The sequence below is a fragment of the Megalops cyprinoides genome, chromosome 1 (assembly GCF_013368585.1).
Source record: "Megalops cyprinoides isolate fMegCyp1 chromosome 1, fMegCyp1.pri, whole genome shotgun sequence".
In the NCBI taxonomy this organism is placed as follows: Eukaryota; Metazoa; Chordata; class Actinopteri; order Elopiformes; family Megalopidae; genus Megalops; species Megalops cyprinoides.
In genome coordinates this window covers 69,614,729-69,629,959 of record NC_050583.1, presented here as the reverse complement: position 1 = coordinate 69,629,959, position 15,231 = coordinate 69,614,729, and positions in this window count along the sequence as shown.

The following is a 15,231-nucleotide window of genomic DNA, read 5'->3' as shown; positions in this document are numbered from 1 at the left end:
GAAACCAGATGTGCATCCTTTGTCACAAGGGTACATCATGAATTTGAAAAACACTTTTAGTTTTAAGGCACCCAGTGACTGGAATGACCTGCCTTCTTATAGTACCAGAAATCTGAAAATTAGGTGAAACCTGAAAGTTTAATTATTGCATTACATTCTTACAGAGTAATTTTGTTCATGATATCAAAATTGTCAAGACAATGCATAGTCCTATCAATTTGGTGTGTGTGTGCTTATTTTATTTATTCTTTCCTTTCTACATCTTCCCTCCCTTCCTTCTTCTGTTCAAATCTAGTTCGCTTTGCTGGAAAGAAACTGTATTGTGCTGTTATTAAATTTGTTGCCATATGACTTGCATGGTTTTACTGCGGCATCATATTTTTACTAATACACACTACTATTTGCTAAGTATTATTTTATGTTTATCTTGTCCTTCACTCTATCAAAACCAGATGCTTTATACCAAGGGGTTTAATTATATGTTACACTATCTATAAAGTTCAAGTCCAACAAATAATCTTGGGAACTTTCATATATCTGTATGTAGATAGACATATTGTGGTCTGAGGTTGTAACATTAAATAACAATGAGATGTAAGTAAATGTATGAAAATAAAAAGCACCAGCTCCCCTGAGTGCTTTGTGTTGCGCTAAACATGTCAGTTTTCATATTCAGAATATACATATAAACAATAAACATAATAGCCATCGATATATAATCCATACATTTATATATATAAATTCAAGGTGTTTTTGAGACAGCTTTAATATGCTTTAATAAAATCTGAATTTTTACATGGAGAATTTATTTTCTTGTTTTTATTTGCATTATTGAATGAATAAATCTTTTTGGTGCCACATTTGAAAGAATACTTTCATCCTCATGTATTTCTATGGGTTACTTTCTGTTCGCAATGTAGTCATCGTGATTCCAATGGCAGATCAAATTACACTAATTCAGTGATTAGGTCTTAATCCTGTAAATTATGATTATTTTGGCAATGAGTCAGATCTCACAGCAGTGTTAAATGCAAATAACAAAATTTTAATCTGTTTTAAGTACAGAGTCTACATGCATGAATGCAAGCAACATAAAACTGATTTATTAATAGTGAAAATATGACATTCAATGAGACATTTAAATTTGTAACAGTCCCCATCTCGTTCTCCTCTTTCTTTTCCTTTCCTCATTCGACTAGATGAAGCTAGTGTTAAATTTCGTTTCTGCATTTACAAGTTAACCCAAGGTGAGTGTAATCACATGTCATATTACTGTTGCAAAAGGCTTTTCCCCTGAATGTTTTTTCTTAAAATTACTCTATGTGCTCTATGTGCCAGAAGCACTCACAACTGCCCTTTTCTGTGGCAGTGTAACACATCAAAACCACCATTTTGCCAGTTGTCATTGGATATACTTCTTATTGGACAGTCAGCTTGTGGCATCAAATGAGTGAAAAAGTCATTTGATTAATTTTGTGACGGGGCTCTAGCTCTGCGACTCATGTGTGAGCCTGTGGGCCATAAGCTGACAAGGTCAGGAGTCTGTTTGTGTACTTTACTGCGCTGCCGGTTCCTAAAATTGTCTACTAATGCCAGTCTCTCAGTACTGAGGCAAAATATGGGTCAACCCAAACAGGATGTGGCCAGTAGCGAGTAAAGAATTGCCGTCTTGTGTTTTTCATCCTCTAAATGGGGCATTGGTTAATTGGGCTGACAGGGGCTTGGGGGTGCTGTAGCTACCCCTATAGGATAGCCATAGCACCCCGCTAGCACCCCTAAGAAATGTCTGTGGTTTATTTAGAATTTTTAATTTTTAATGTGTGAATACTATAATTTATAATTTGAAAAATAAATAAATACATTAATAAAACAAACCGATTATTTTTAGACTAAAAAACATAAAGCCAACACAGGTGATCTGATTCAGCCAATGGGGGCAGCACGCATTGAAGTTTTGACTACTTTTACGTCCTGTTAGCCAGAGGCGCAGTTTTTTTTTTTTGTAACTTACCATTAGCGATATCATAATGGACCGTTTTTTACTTCATAAACGTCTACGTGTGGAGACTCAATCAAAAGGAAATGAGAGTGATTGTGAACCTAATAGGGCTACAGGTCATGTTAGTAGGTTTCATGAAGGTGTAGACACAACGCTAGTTGTCACTGACCAGGACCAAGAAAAGCCGGAGGATGGAGATGAGGAAGGGGACCTGCACGCGATTGCTGAGGATGCTAGCACTGCTAGCAGTTGTGTGAAATTTTATATTCCGAGGTGTGTTTACGTAGCCTGGCTTGTGAACCTTACTTCTATATCACATGAGCTGAATATCTCGCCTTGTGTTTAACACATAATGGCATTGTACTGTGCGTGTGCACGCGTGTGTGTACATGTGTCAGGGGTGTTGCAGTAGAAATTAAACTGGCGACCGGCACATTAATGGGAAACCCTAAATTTCAGAGCACCCTCGCTGAAAAGTCAAGCAACCCCATAGCCAACCCAGTCTCACAAAAATTCGGAAACAGATTATTAGTAATATTAATCTATTATTCGTGTTGGCGAAAACGTAATGAACCAAAAAGTAGTTTGCACCTACACGAAATTTGCTTCTCATCCACGTCAATGCAAACGGCACAGCCATTCAGAAAGCCAGTGAAACAGTTAGGAGTGGCCAATTGAGTCCGTCGGACCCGGGAAACAAGGGTCATTCATTCCATTTCGCGCTTTTTTTTTATACAGAGGTAAGGAATTCTTCCCACTTTATAACTTTAAATAGTTATTCATATGGTTAAACCGAAATTACCATCTATCATACTCTACTGTCAATACACGTGTTTGCCTTGTCATTACGAAAAAAAAAACGTTTTGTCGACATTGTCACATTTCATAGATTTATTTGTACAGATATTAAGCCTGGTAGGGAGCTAATAGCTAGCTAACGGGCTTACTGTTAAAAGCTTGGTAGGGAGCTAGCTAGCGTTAGCTAGCTAAATACCTAATAACTAAACAGTTATGGTTAGGCAGGTTAGCTACTTGAAAAGATACAATGGGCTATTTTAACAGCAGCTTCCCAACCCTTTCCTCTCAGCTATACTTGCTACAGCAGTGTTTCTCAAATAGTGGTATGTGTACCCCTAGGGGTACTAGGGGGTACTGCAGGGGGTACGTGAAAGAACGTGGAAACTGACATTTAAGAATAAATCATTAAAATAGGCTATTACACTTTTTAAATAAAATTTGGACTACACACAGATAAATTAAAACTGAATTTCAATGTATTAAATAGAGTTATTACACGGCTTTGTTGAATACTCGATTCTAATTGGTCAATTACGGCATTCTGTTATTTCTGAATAACAGACCGCTGCTATGAATAACAGACCGTTGCTATGGAAGCAGTTCTGATCATACACTCTGGAGCAGTGTTTCTCACTGTTTCTCTAGGGGTACGCGTAGATGTAGCTACAGTAGAACATACTTTCTGTTGCATGGATATGTGCATACATTATAGATTCTCACAAAATGTGGGAAATTGTATTTTTATTTTTGTATTTTTTATCTTTTAATGTGCAGTTTCTGGCCTACCGGTGTAGTTAACCGGCTAAGCAGCCACCGCTGAGTTCATGATATGTGACTGGTAATGTTACTTTGTTGCGGTCCAGGATGCTGAGAAGCTTTGCATGGTAACACTAGCTACGGTCGTTGGATGGTGAAGCTATGAGCTGTGTCTTTTTAAATCAAGTCCGTGTGGACAATCCATTTAGCTAGTTTAGTAGCCAGATAATAAGGAAGCATGGTTCATAAAATGCAAAGTGTGTCAACTGCAAAGCCCCGGCAAGAAGGAAACGTAGAGATGAATGAGGACAGAAACGTCAACATCAATATTCCCAAAGAAGTCCCATTCACCTTGTCTCACTTCACTATCAATGGAAACGTTCAGTTTAACGTGAATTATAACGTCAATATAAATAGCTAAGACTTGACCATACTTGACTGACTGCAGTGTTGCCAAATGTGCAGCTAACGTGTGTAGCTAACAAGCTATCTAATTTCCAATCTGACATCTAGTGCAAGCTAGCTATTCTATTCTATCTTTTAGGCTGTCCCTAGAATTACCCAAGGAGATTATTGGTTCATTTGGTTCCTGTTCAAACTTTGATAAAGTTTAGTTAATGGTAGTTGATATGTTGTGCAAGGCTGTCACACTCGTACTGTATTTCAGTGTAAAAGAATCTTATAATATCTTATGTCACTTAAATTATGAATATCGAAAAAAAAACTATGTGTCAACTATGTAAAACTATATGTCTTATAAATTACAACTGTGCTTTTATAATATCATGGATCTTTCCATTTTCATGCACTAGGCTATTTCTCTCTCTTTGTTATTCAAGCAATGGCACATGGTAAAGGAAATGTCCTTCAAAAGTGCATTTCATGCCACATATCGCTGTACTGTGCACAGAAGACCTGTCCTGCTTGTAAGACCCTCCAGCCTCATAAAGTGAGGCTGCAAAAAAGGCTGGAGAGGTTTGACAGCAAGCAGGAAAAGTGGGTGAATCCTAGAAAAAGAAACCACAATCAAGCATCCGTAAAAGATGAAGCAGCTCCGCCCCTGCTCATGGCTCAAGTTGTTCAGTATAACATGCATTCATTTTTGTATTAATCATTTTTATGGCAGATCTATTTTTGCATGTATTTCCACTGACATACAGAGAGTAAGTGTCATGAACTGTGGGTGGCCTCAAACCCCCTCTCCCCCTTGCAAGTCATTTCTTTCCAAACACCAAGAGCAAGGAAGATACAATTACCAGGAAGTACAATGTCAACCACCTCCCCCCCTCCAACCCTTCATACACCAGCACTGGACTCCACCCAAAGCATTATATGTTCCTCGGCAGGTTAGTACTTCTTTACATAGGCTGAAATCATTTTTGTGTTGATTGTAGACAGTCTGTTCATCTTTGGATCACAATGTTTCTGTTACTGTACTGACATGGGACAGTGTATGCTACAGTTACTACAGAGATACTAAATTCAATAAAATAAAGTTTACAATAAAATCTACACATATTGTATAAATTTGTGCTTAATTATATATAATTTTAATTCTGTGTAGGTCTATCCTGCAGATCTACCTGTGTGTGATTTAAAATGCTACTCCTAAACTGAAGTTGAAGTTGACTTCCCCACAGCACTATCAAATACATGCAAAATGTACGCCGAACAGCAATACTTTCCATTATGTTCCATATATGTGAGCTTGATCATCAAGTTATATATTTCACCAAGAGTCAGACTCACTGTTGCCATTGACATATTATCAGAAAGAATACAGCTGTTGCCTACTGTTTTTTTCTAAATTCCCAACCTTTCTAATTATACCTCAATTGCATTGATTAAATTACTCGCTGCCCGTCCCACCTCAATTTTATGTGTCGTAGACTTTCAAGCACAAAATGATTGACTCAGGCATATGCTGTGAAGTGCTTTTGAGATCCTTAAAATGCACTACATGAATGCAATTTACTGCAATTTACTAATCATTTCACATCATTGAAGTGTAGAAATTCTCAGGTTTGTCAAGTGATACTACTGAGGAATGTGGTCTGAAATGACATCTGAAGGTAGTTTCTCAAAGCAAGAAAACTTCAGGTGTTTAACATCATGTTTAGTCTTTACATAGTGTAAATCTACTCCACTGCCCATTTCTGAAATTTAATTTAAAGAGTCAGCTCAATCAATAAATTATTATAGGGCTCACTGGGCACAGGAGTCCACGATACGTTCTGTGATATAGGACGTTATGTGATTTGGACGTTGTGCGAACACCATACTATGTACTTAGCAAACCTATATGGAATAGGTTAGATTGGATGCTGCTGCTTACGAGTCGAAGCATACAATGTTATACGGTAAACTTTTTAATTGTAAGCATGCAAAGTTCACATTAAAACAACGATAGAAAGTACAGTAGGCTAGCCTACAGTACATACATAAGGCATTAGCATAGGCGTTTATGTGATGTGTATAAGACATATGTATTATATGGTATACTATGTACTGTACCATTATACGCCTGGCAGCGCAATTGCTTTATTTCCATGAGACATGAGATACACGTGTTGTGTGCGGGAAGCGTTGCCTGCGCTACGTCAGGTTACGTCCGCTACGTCCCGTTCTGCAATTGGGATTTTTATACTTTAATACAACTTTATGGAACTACGGATGTCTATGTGAACAGACGTTGTCCGAATGGACGTTAAGCGGCGCATGACTGTACAAGCCTTTGGCCTTTTCTTTAGTGATTTTCATAATTTGTTTTCAGTGACTCTGCATTTGTAAATTTGTGTTCCCTTTAGAGCTTTTTAAACATCTCTCCAAATATGGAAAGCTGCTATAGTATTTCATATCTCATTCCTATCGAATTGATATCGAACGGAATCGAATCAAATCGGATTGGATCGAATCGTTTCCTTGTGAATCGGGATCGAATTGAATCGGGGCATCTGTGCCAATACCCAGCCCTATTGCTAATGGTAGGATGCAGTCTGAAGCAGGGCAGTTAAGTTCAGATATGTAGTCCATCAAGTGTATTGCAGATGTGAAAATGTCCCCAGTAAGCAAGCCAATAGACTCACTGGACTCTCTCATGTAGGCAGCTGATACAATGTCCATCCATCCACAGGGAATTCCTGTAGCTGCTTTATGGAATTTGCTAGCAATTCATAAAATATTCTGTGCGAGGTTGGGCTTTTCCATTTCTTGAAGCAAACTTAGACTCTTGCTACGCTCATTACTGTCGCAACGTATCCAGGATCGTAGCCTGGACCAGGATTCTTGCTGTATGTCTAAAGACATCCTGGATTAACAAATAAATCCATGTCAAGTCAAATCAGAAATTCTCAAATCTGAACAATGTCATTTTGACAGAGATAAGAGTGGGGGGAATCTAACTCCATGACTGTGAGATATTATTTAGATACCTTCTTACCTAAGTGACTGAATCAATGCATTCTGCATAACAGTATGTGACCTAAAAATAAATTGCACACAATTCAGCATATTTACCGTATTTGGAATCGACCAGGGACAACAACAATTATTCAGCATTTATACAATGTTGAAGTGAATGTATGGTCATCAGGCATCCTTTGGTGTTCTAATCAATAATGCATTGCTCTTAGTGCACAATTGAACAGTTTGTGGAATTTTCTTATGAAATATGTACTGTTTTGTTGCATGGGTTATTATATTACGGTAACATGCTCTTACTGTTAGTAAACAATGCACCTTACTGCATCATAGTCTAAGGTTAAATCCCTTACCTTGTAGTGCTGTGCATACCATTTAAAAAAAAATACTGTGTGAATAGTTTCCAAATACACATAATATACATACCTTTTTCAAAGTCTCAAATGTTCTGAAAAATATTCTTTACAATACAACAATACTTACCAGCTCTTGTCACCTTGTGGAGATCCTATGTAGAGCAATAGTTATGAAAGATCAGCAGCATTGGGAAGAGAGGCATGGCAAAAACTTACAACAAACAGACAGGACACTTGCAGTTCATATGTGCTTCATTCACTTTTATGAAAGAGATTCACTTCAGGAGTGTGAACTGGATGTTGGAAACACATTAAAGGTCCTAGAGATACTGCGTTCTCCAGTATGAGGAAACTGTATCCAGTTTTGAGCCACTAGAATGTGAAAAGTATGTATCCATATTTTCAAAGTTTGCTTTTTTCTCGTTTCATTTACTGAACTCCTATCAAGCAGGCCCTGCACCCCCTTGTTGGCTATTTGTTTAATATGATCCAATTAATATATTGAAGATACAGTTATCCTGGTTTGTTCAGACTGATTTATAGAGGAAAATAATTCTAAAGATAGGAGGAGTTATGACAGGTATTCACCCTTTTAACGTTACTAGTAAGAGTCACTGGTACATGTATGGATCACAACTTGTACAAGAATGGATCTAATGGATCTATATCTGTCATGTCAAAGATGAATTATATCTATATCTGTCATGCCAAAGAGGAATTAAAAATAATCTTTGTGAGCTTCAGTGATGTCAAAAAAGTAAGATGACTCTGAGGCAGACAGCTTTTTTAAAAATGTTTCACAAGGCTATTTTTGGTCCAGAAAAAGGAACTGTCCTCCTCTTGTGCTCTGGTCTGTGTTTGTGTAGTTGTGGTTTTGTTGTTGGTGGTTTTCTTCAAGGAACTCTCTGTATTTGTCTGCATTCATCATTCCTTCAATTCTGACCAGTCTCCCAGTCCCTGCCACTGAGAACCACCCCCATAGCACGACGCTATCGCAACCATACTTCACCATAGGTATGGTATTAGCCAGGTGATGAGCAGTACCTGGTTTTTGCCAGACGTAGTGCTTGGAGGTCAGCCCAAAGAGTTCAGTTTTGGTCTCATCAGACCAGAGAGTCCTTTTCCTCATGCCTTCAGAGTCGTTTAAGTGCTGTTTGGCAAACTCCAAATGGGCTGTCATATACCTTTTAGTCAGTAGTGGCTTCCAGTGAGCCACTCTATCATAAAGGCCTGATTTATTGAGTGCTTCTGAGATGGCTGTCCTTCCGGTAGTTTCTCTTATCTCTGCAGAGGACTTTTGAAGCTCTGTTAGAGTGGCCATTGGGTTTTCGCCACCTCCCTGACTAAGGCCTTCCCTGCCCGGTTACTGAGTTTGGCCACACAACCAGCTCTAGGAAGAGTCCTGGTAGTTCCAAACTTCTTCCAATTCACAATGATGGAGCCCACTGTGCTCCTGGGAATATTCAAAGCTTTAGAAATGGTTATATACTCTTGATCAATTCTATGCCTTGACAGAACTTGATTGCAGAGGTCTGTGGAGAGTTTCATGGCAGGGTTTTTGGTCTGACATGCACTGTGAATCATGTTCAATTCAATTTGCCACAGATGGACTCCAATCAAGTTCTGGACACATTTCAAGGATAATGAAAGCAAACAGGATGGACCTGCGTTCAATTTGGAATGCCACAGCAAAGGATCTGAATATTTATGTAAATGAGATATTTCAGTTTTAGATTTAAAAAAAAAGTAAAATTTCTGAATATGAAAAAAGGGAAGGGGTCTGAATACTTTCTGAAGCCACAGTAAATATCCATAAAATCTACAAAATCAATGTCCCTAGTAAATTTGCTAAAAATGGCAAAATTCAAAAATTCAAATACAAATTTTCATACAGCTGGGCGGCCTGCAAACAGTCATTGTTGTTAGATTTCACACCTGTGAAATAGATGAAGAAAAGACATGGGGATGTGTGTCAAGAAGCAGAGGTATCCAAAAATGACCGGGATTGGAGAAAAAAAATCTTCCTTTTGAAATGTCTAACAGGTAAAGACTGCTTCTGTTAGGGTTGGTTTATAATAAGTGTCTGCAACTACATGGATGTCAATGCCAACATCAGATCTGAAGCTTTAACAAATGTACGCACAGCTTTAATCTGTTAGTCTGTGATGGGGCATGGGTCAAGGTCAAACCTTGCTGTCAGTATATATTTAGCAACCTCAATTGCACGTGTTCTGTATGTGCACGTAATGTCACACAAGTTCTTTACCAATTTTATGACTTTGCAGTTACAGCAAAGCCAAAACCTACCATTAACAACATGCAGACAGTTGCAGTGCTGTTAATGGAAGCGTCTGAGCTAAATCCGGGCAGAGTGTAATGTACTGCAGCTCTGCAGTCTGACTGGTAGAGTCTGTTGTACTTTTTCCCTATTTGCTGTGTTAATGGTAGGAATCCCTCCTGCTGAGTCTGTCTCATCTGTACAGACCAGGCTTATCTCTAAATGTGCTCCAGTTTTCTTTTAACAAAGCATTTGAAAAAGGTAATAAGTGGGACTGAATCTTTGAGATTGGGAAGCCAGTCATCACCATGATCTGTGGGGGCCCTCCTCGGTTACATCAGTGTCATAAAAACACCTCATTAATACATGAACTCTGCAACAGGGTTGCATTTATTTAGCATTGTGGAATTGTGCTGTATTTCAAAAATGTAGAAAGAGAGCGAGAATTACATTGTACTCTTTCTATGAAATAAAATGATTTTCATGGTAAAAATGCTAAAAAAAATAAACATACACACAGAAGTGTCATGCTACCATGGTACCATCTGTGAATGAGCAGTTGCACACATATGCACACTGACTTTGGATTGTGGTTGACCTCATGGTCAATGCTTACTGCAATTAGGCAGTTTGATGAGTCCTAGTATCTTTAAGAAAAGGCTGTTTTTCACAGGCTGTTGTCCCAAGCGCAGTAGCACAGACAGATTTGTTGCCTCTTTGGAACTTCTTTCACTTTGACCGGAATACAAATGCCAGCATGCTCTGTTATGGACACACATCATCCCATGCTGATTAAATCTGTCCACAGCGCACAATCCCTGGAACCAGGCAGTCACATTTAATCCACCTGCTTTGACATGCTCTATTCTGTTGAGGGCGATCACAAGATTAAAGAAGTAACACAACCATCTGTCTTTTGATAGAGGCTCAGATCCTGTAGCTTCTTTTCTCATACCAAATACATTTGGAATAAAAATTCTAACTTTTCCTTACCAAAAAAGCAACACTGGGTTTTAGATTGAGCAAGTCAAATTATTGGGACGGGATGTCATGAAACACACCCAGGGGTAATTTTATGTCAGCACAGTAGACTACACTGAGTTTACCATTTGTCTCCAGTTTGTATAAACGCATAGTCCAGTGTAAGAGAGTAATGAGTGTGGGTCAAAAAATGTAGTGTGTGTGTTAATATTTGGAGTGCAGCCTACAATATGCCACCTGAGACCTGACAAAGTCCAGCCAATGCCTGCCAACTCAGATGTAGGAGGCATCTGTTGATGAACCAATATCTAACTGCAAAAAAAAGAAATTCAGTCACAGGAATGGATGTTTTTAAACTGGAGATCTGACCTGAATGTAATCAATCCCCAATCAGCCATTATGAAACAACCCTGAAAACTACATTATGAAAAAATGCTGAATAGTAACAAGCCTTTCTTGGCCTGTTGGCTTCTACTTAATTCTCTCCTTTTTTGAACTAGTATAAACCTAAAATAAACCTCAATGGTCAAATAAAAAAACAGTGACAGCCTGAGTGACAGTGACAGCCTAGAACAGGTGTCTGACTGAGAGAACATTGTGTGCATAGTCAAAGCTCAGCATGCATAGCTTACATGTGACAATGGACTTTGGATGTTTTATTGCAGGAAATGGGTGTGACTACACTCAGTTTGAAGAGAATAGCATTGGAACATTGAAGTGGCCAGCACAGAGCCCTGACCTCAGCCCAGCAGAAAATTTTTGGGATGAACTGGAACGCAGAATTAGAACAAGGCAGCCCTCTTCAGTACAGGAGCTAATCAAAAATTAGGGGACAGTTCCTTGATGCATTGATGCAGTCAATAGGGCAAATATAGGCTACTGCACTATTAATGTCTAGGGTTAATATGTGTAGTATCCACTTTCAAGTCTACACAAATTCCTCTGAAAAAATACTTCATTCAAAACATTTGTTGGAACTCCACCCAAGTGCAGTCTGGCATAATCAGGCCAGTGTAGGCTTCACAGTGTTTAGCAGTAAAAAATCATGGTATACAGTTTGTTTGGTTTTATTACTCATTTCACACACAAATATGTTTCTGAGTGTAACAAAAAATGCTCCCATCATCATTTGTGGAGATGGTGCTTAATGTTTGCTCCCTAGCCCCACATTTAGTTGCAAAACAGATTTGCAATCAGTTGAGCAAATCTCATCATAAACCAAAAAAAAAAAAAAAAAAAACAATCTGCCATGTTGTTTATATTCCTTCATTCAACCAAGAGACAAATCTTTATGAATTTTTCTCTTTTTTCCATGTTGTGTGCTGAAGACAAGGCTACAGCTGCAATTCAGTGTGCAGCGGATGTCCTTTATGAATGAAGGTCAAAGTGAAGGTTAATATCAACATGTATAAAGAAACCAGTGGTTTAAAAAGAAACCCATCTTTAAAACTTAAGATAACTGAGCTAAAAGGACAAATCAAATGAATTTAAAGCTGTTTAATCTGAATACCTGATTGTTCAACCAAATTCAACATTTTCTGTCATATTACTCTAATGTAAATGTACATGAAGAGATGCAGTTGTTTTTGGCCAGGATTAATTAGTTGACATACATAAGAACTTAAGAACTTCAGGAATTTATATGAAGTAGGACTTAAATGTAAAACTCACACAAAACTTTAAATATTGCATATAACAGAGACAAATACTGAGCAGCTTACAGTTCTTATGACGCTGCAACTGCTACAGCTTCATAGTTACCTGGCCTTTAATTCTTAGCCCCAGGGAAAACACACCCCTCATTAGATCTGGGCCAGTCTTTACAAGAGGTGACATCTGAAGAGGCAATATAGCTGTCTGAGTGAAACAGGACTCTAACCACCTGGGTCATTGAGGTTTATCCAAGCCAAGTCTCCTTTGAAATGTAAAGGGCTGATATTTGGCATCACTGAAAGAAATTTGGCTTTGTATTCTTGACTACCTCATTATCAAAGCAGCTATTGAGGGTTGTTAGCCATGTCTTTTTTGCTCACCTGACTGAAATACACACCCATGTGATCGGATTCTGATGTTCCATTCATCCTCTGAAATATGGCCCCAGCAACAGATTGACTATCAGCACAAGAGCTCATCTCATTTCATTCATGCTGAAAACCAGTTCATCCTGTTAGACAGCAGTCTGACAAAGTGGCCCATCAAAGGCTAAATGTCTTTACTACAGCTAATACAAAACTACCACTTTCACAGGGATCAAGATATATCTACATGCAGTGTTCATATGGTACAGCAGGAGTTGGCAACTCAGACTAGAGCACATTTCCCACATCTAGCTAAAAAGAAAAATACCACTGTGAGCATGTTCTCACTTCTAATATTTTTGTCTATTAAAATTGATGCAATTGCTATACAAAATAGTAAAAAGAAATACACAATTGTTCAATGTTGGTGAAAAAAAACTTCATTATCAAAAGTACAATTTGCAACCTATCACCAGCTCTCACTGGAAAAACTTGCTGTCTTGACAACTCTGACATGTCCCATAAGACAGGGTATCTGTTACTTAATGATTTCATGTACCCAACTCCGCATGCTTCAGTTGCAATCTTTGCCCTTATGTCTGCCTGTTTAGAGGCCTTCAAAGACTCTTCCAGCAGCGTGTCATGAATGTGTTAAAGCTGCCCTAAGGAGACTCGCCAGTACAGGTCTGTAACGAGTGAGCAAGAGGCAGATTATAAAGAAACACAATACCTTTACTTGACGCGCACACGCACACAAAAACCCCACCGGGCTTTGAGTACAGGAACATACACAAGGCAAGGTTGCTCAAGACTAAGCAGAGAACAAAGCAACAGACAGGGCTTATATAGCGCACAAAAACACATGATCAAACTAGAAAGATACAGGTGGGACTGATTAACTAGATTGGGTAAGGGAGAAATGGGAAGATGGGACCTCTGGTGGAATATTGGGGAAGCAGCAGGCAAAAGGGACAGACAGGCTGTTACGAGGACACCTGCTGGTTGTTTCCGGTAGCAGTCTCTGAAACCCTGACATGGTCTTGCTGTTGAGTTAGCCAAATATCAAGCTGTAATGTTTATATCATGGCTTTCCAGCTTGATCTTAGAGTTAGGCTTCATATAGGCTTATTTGATGTAACTGAATACTCCACTCTCAAACTAAAATGAACTATTAATTCAATGCAAGATTAAATAAACTACTTAATCATGTTCGTTTGAAGACTACTATTGACAGTCAACCATATCTGTTCAGACAACTAATGCATTAATTTCCTGTTTTACAACTGATGATTCTTCAGGAAAAAGTGTTGTATCCAATAAAATTAACTAAGTTAATTAATAGAATGATGGGATCAATATTTTTGGTAGAAAAAGTAATCAAGGAAACACTAGTCACTGCTGAGGACTCAGGACATTTTTTGTATCCCTTGCTTGGATTCACCTGACGCATGTTTGGTGTAGAACATGCACCACTCATATTTAATCATTTAAACATATTAAAGTATGGAAACAATTCCTCATTTCATTATGTTGAATTTTCCTCTTACTGATCTGTTTTCATTGTAGACCAAGTGAATGTCAGTTCCCTGGACCTTCCACTGTGGCTTTGTAAGGATAAGCCCTTGTATATGGAATCCTCTAGCAGTGTTCCTATATGAGTGATCAGGGGTATTTGTGTCATGCTGTGACAGTGCATATGGCAAAAGTATAATCTTCTGAATGGGATTTTATCCTATACCAGCAGATGTATTGGATGGTGGCATTTTAAAAAAATATCAAGCAGCCCTTAGTTTGTCCTTGACCCCAATTTTTTTTTCTCTGAAGTTACGTTATTGTTATGGGAACTGAACCAGCACCCTTTTGGTTATGAGCCCTGCTCCTTAACCACTATGCTATACTGCCATCAACCAACCATAGGGCCACCATAATCCAAAAATGCCTCCTTAAGGGCAAGGGTATCATTTTGTAGAGAACATTTTCACATTTGAAAGCTTTGGAAAAAAGTCATTGCAACACAAAATTGATTTAGTCCAATCATTTTGTGAGAATTTACACAGACTAATGTGCAAAGTTCCACTGCAATTCAATTATATATAATTCTTAAATGTTCCATGGCTTGTACCTGGTTGACAATCTGTCTGAGGAAAAGTAAAAACAGGTACCTAGGCCCATCACTCAACACAATTAAATTGTTCGCATGAATGACAATAAATCAGACTTTCTTTCAGACCAAAAAGTGGGCACAACCATTTCTTTCTGTACTAAAATATGCACTGCAATTGTATGTATGTACATTCATGCTTCATGTATGCCATGTACAGTAACATTTGCTCATATTTCAAGTGGGATAAGGATTCCTGCCTATTTCTATTTCTATAAAAGACTGCTGTGATAATCTCTTAAGAAGATTAGTTCTGATCCATTTTTGGTATAGGGTTGGTGCACAAAAATAAATTCTCACACTCACACGCAGTACAGAAATCCATGTTAACCTGAAGTAAATGTAGAATAAAATAGTGTGTGTACCATTAATAATGGCCAAATCCAGCAACTGAAACTCCTAAATCTGAATTCATCTCAGAGCCCAATTTTATATTTTTTGTACATTTTTTATTTTTTGTATTT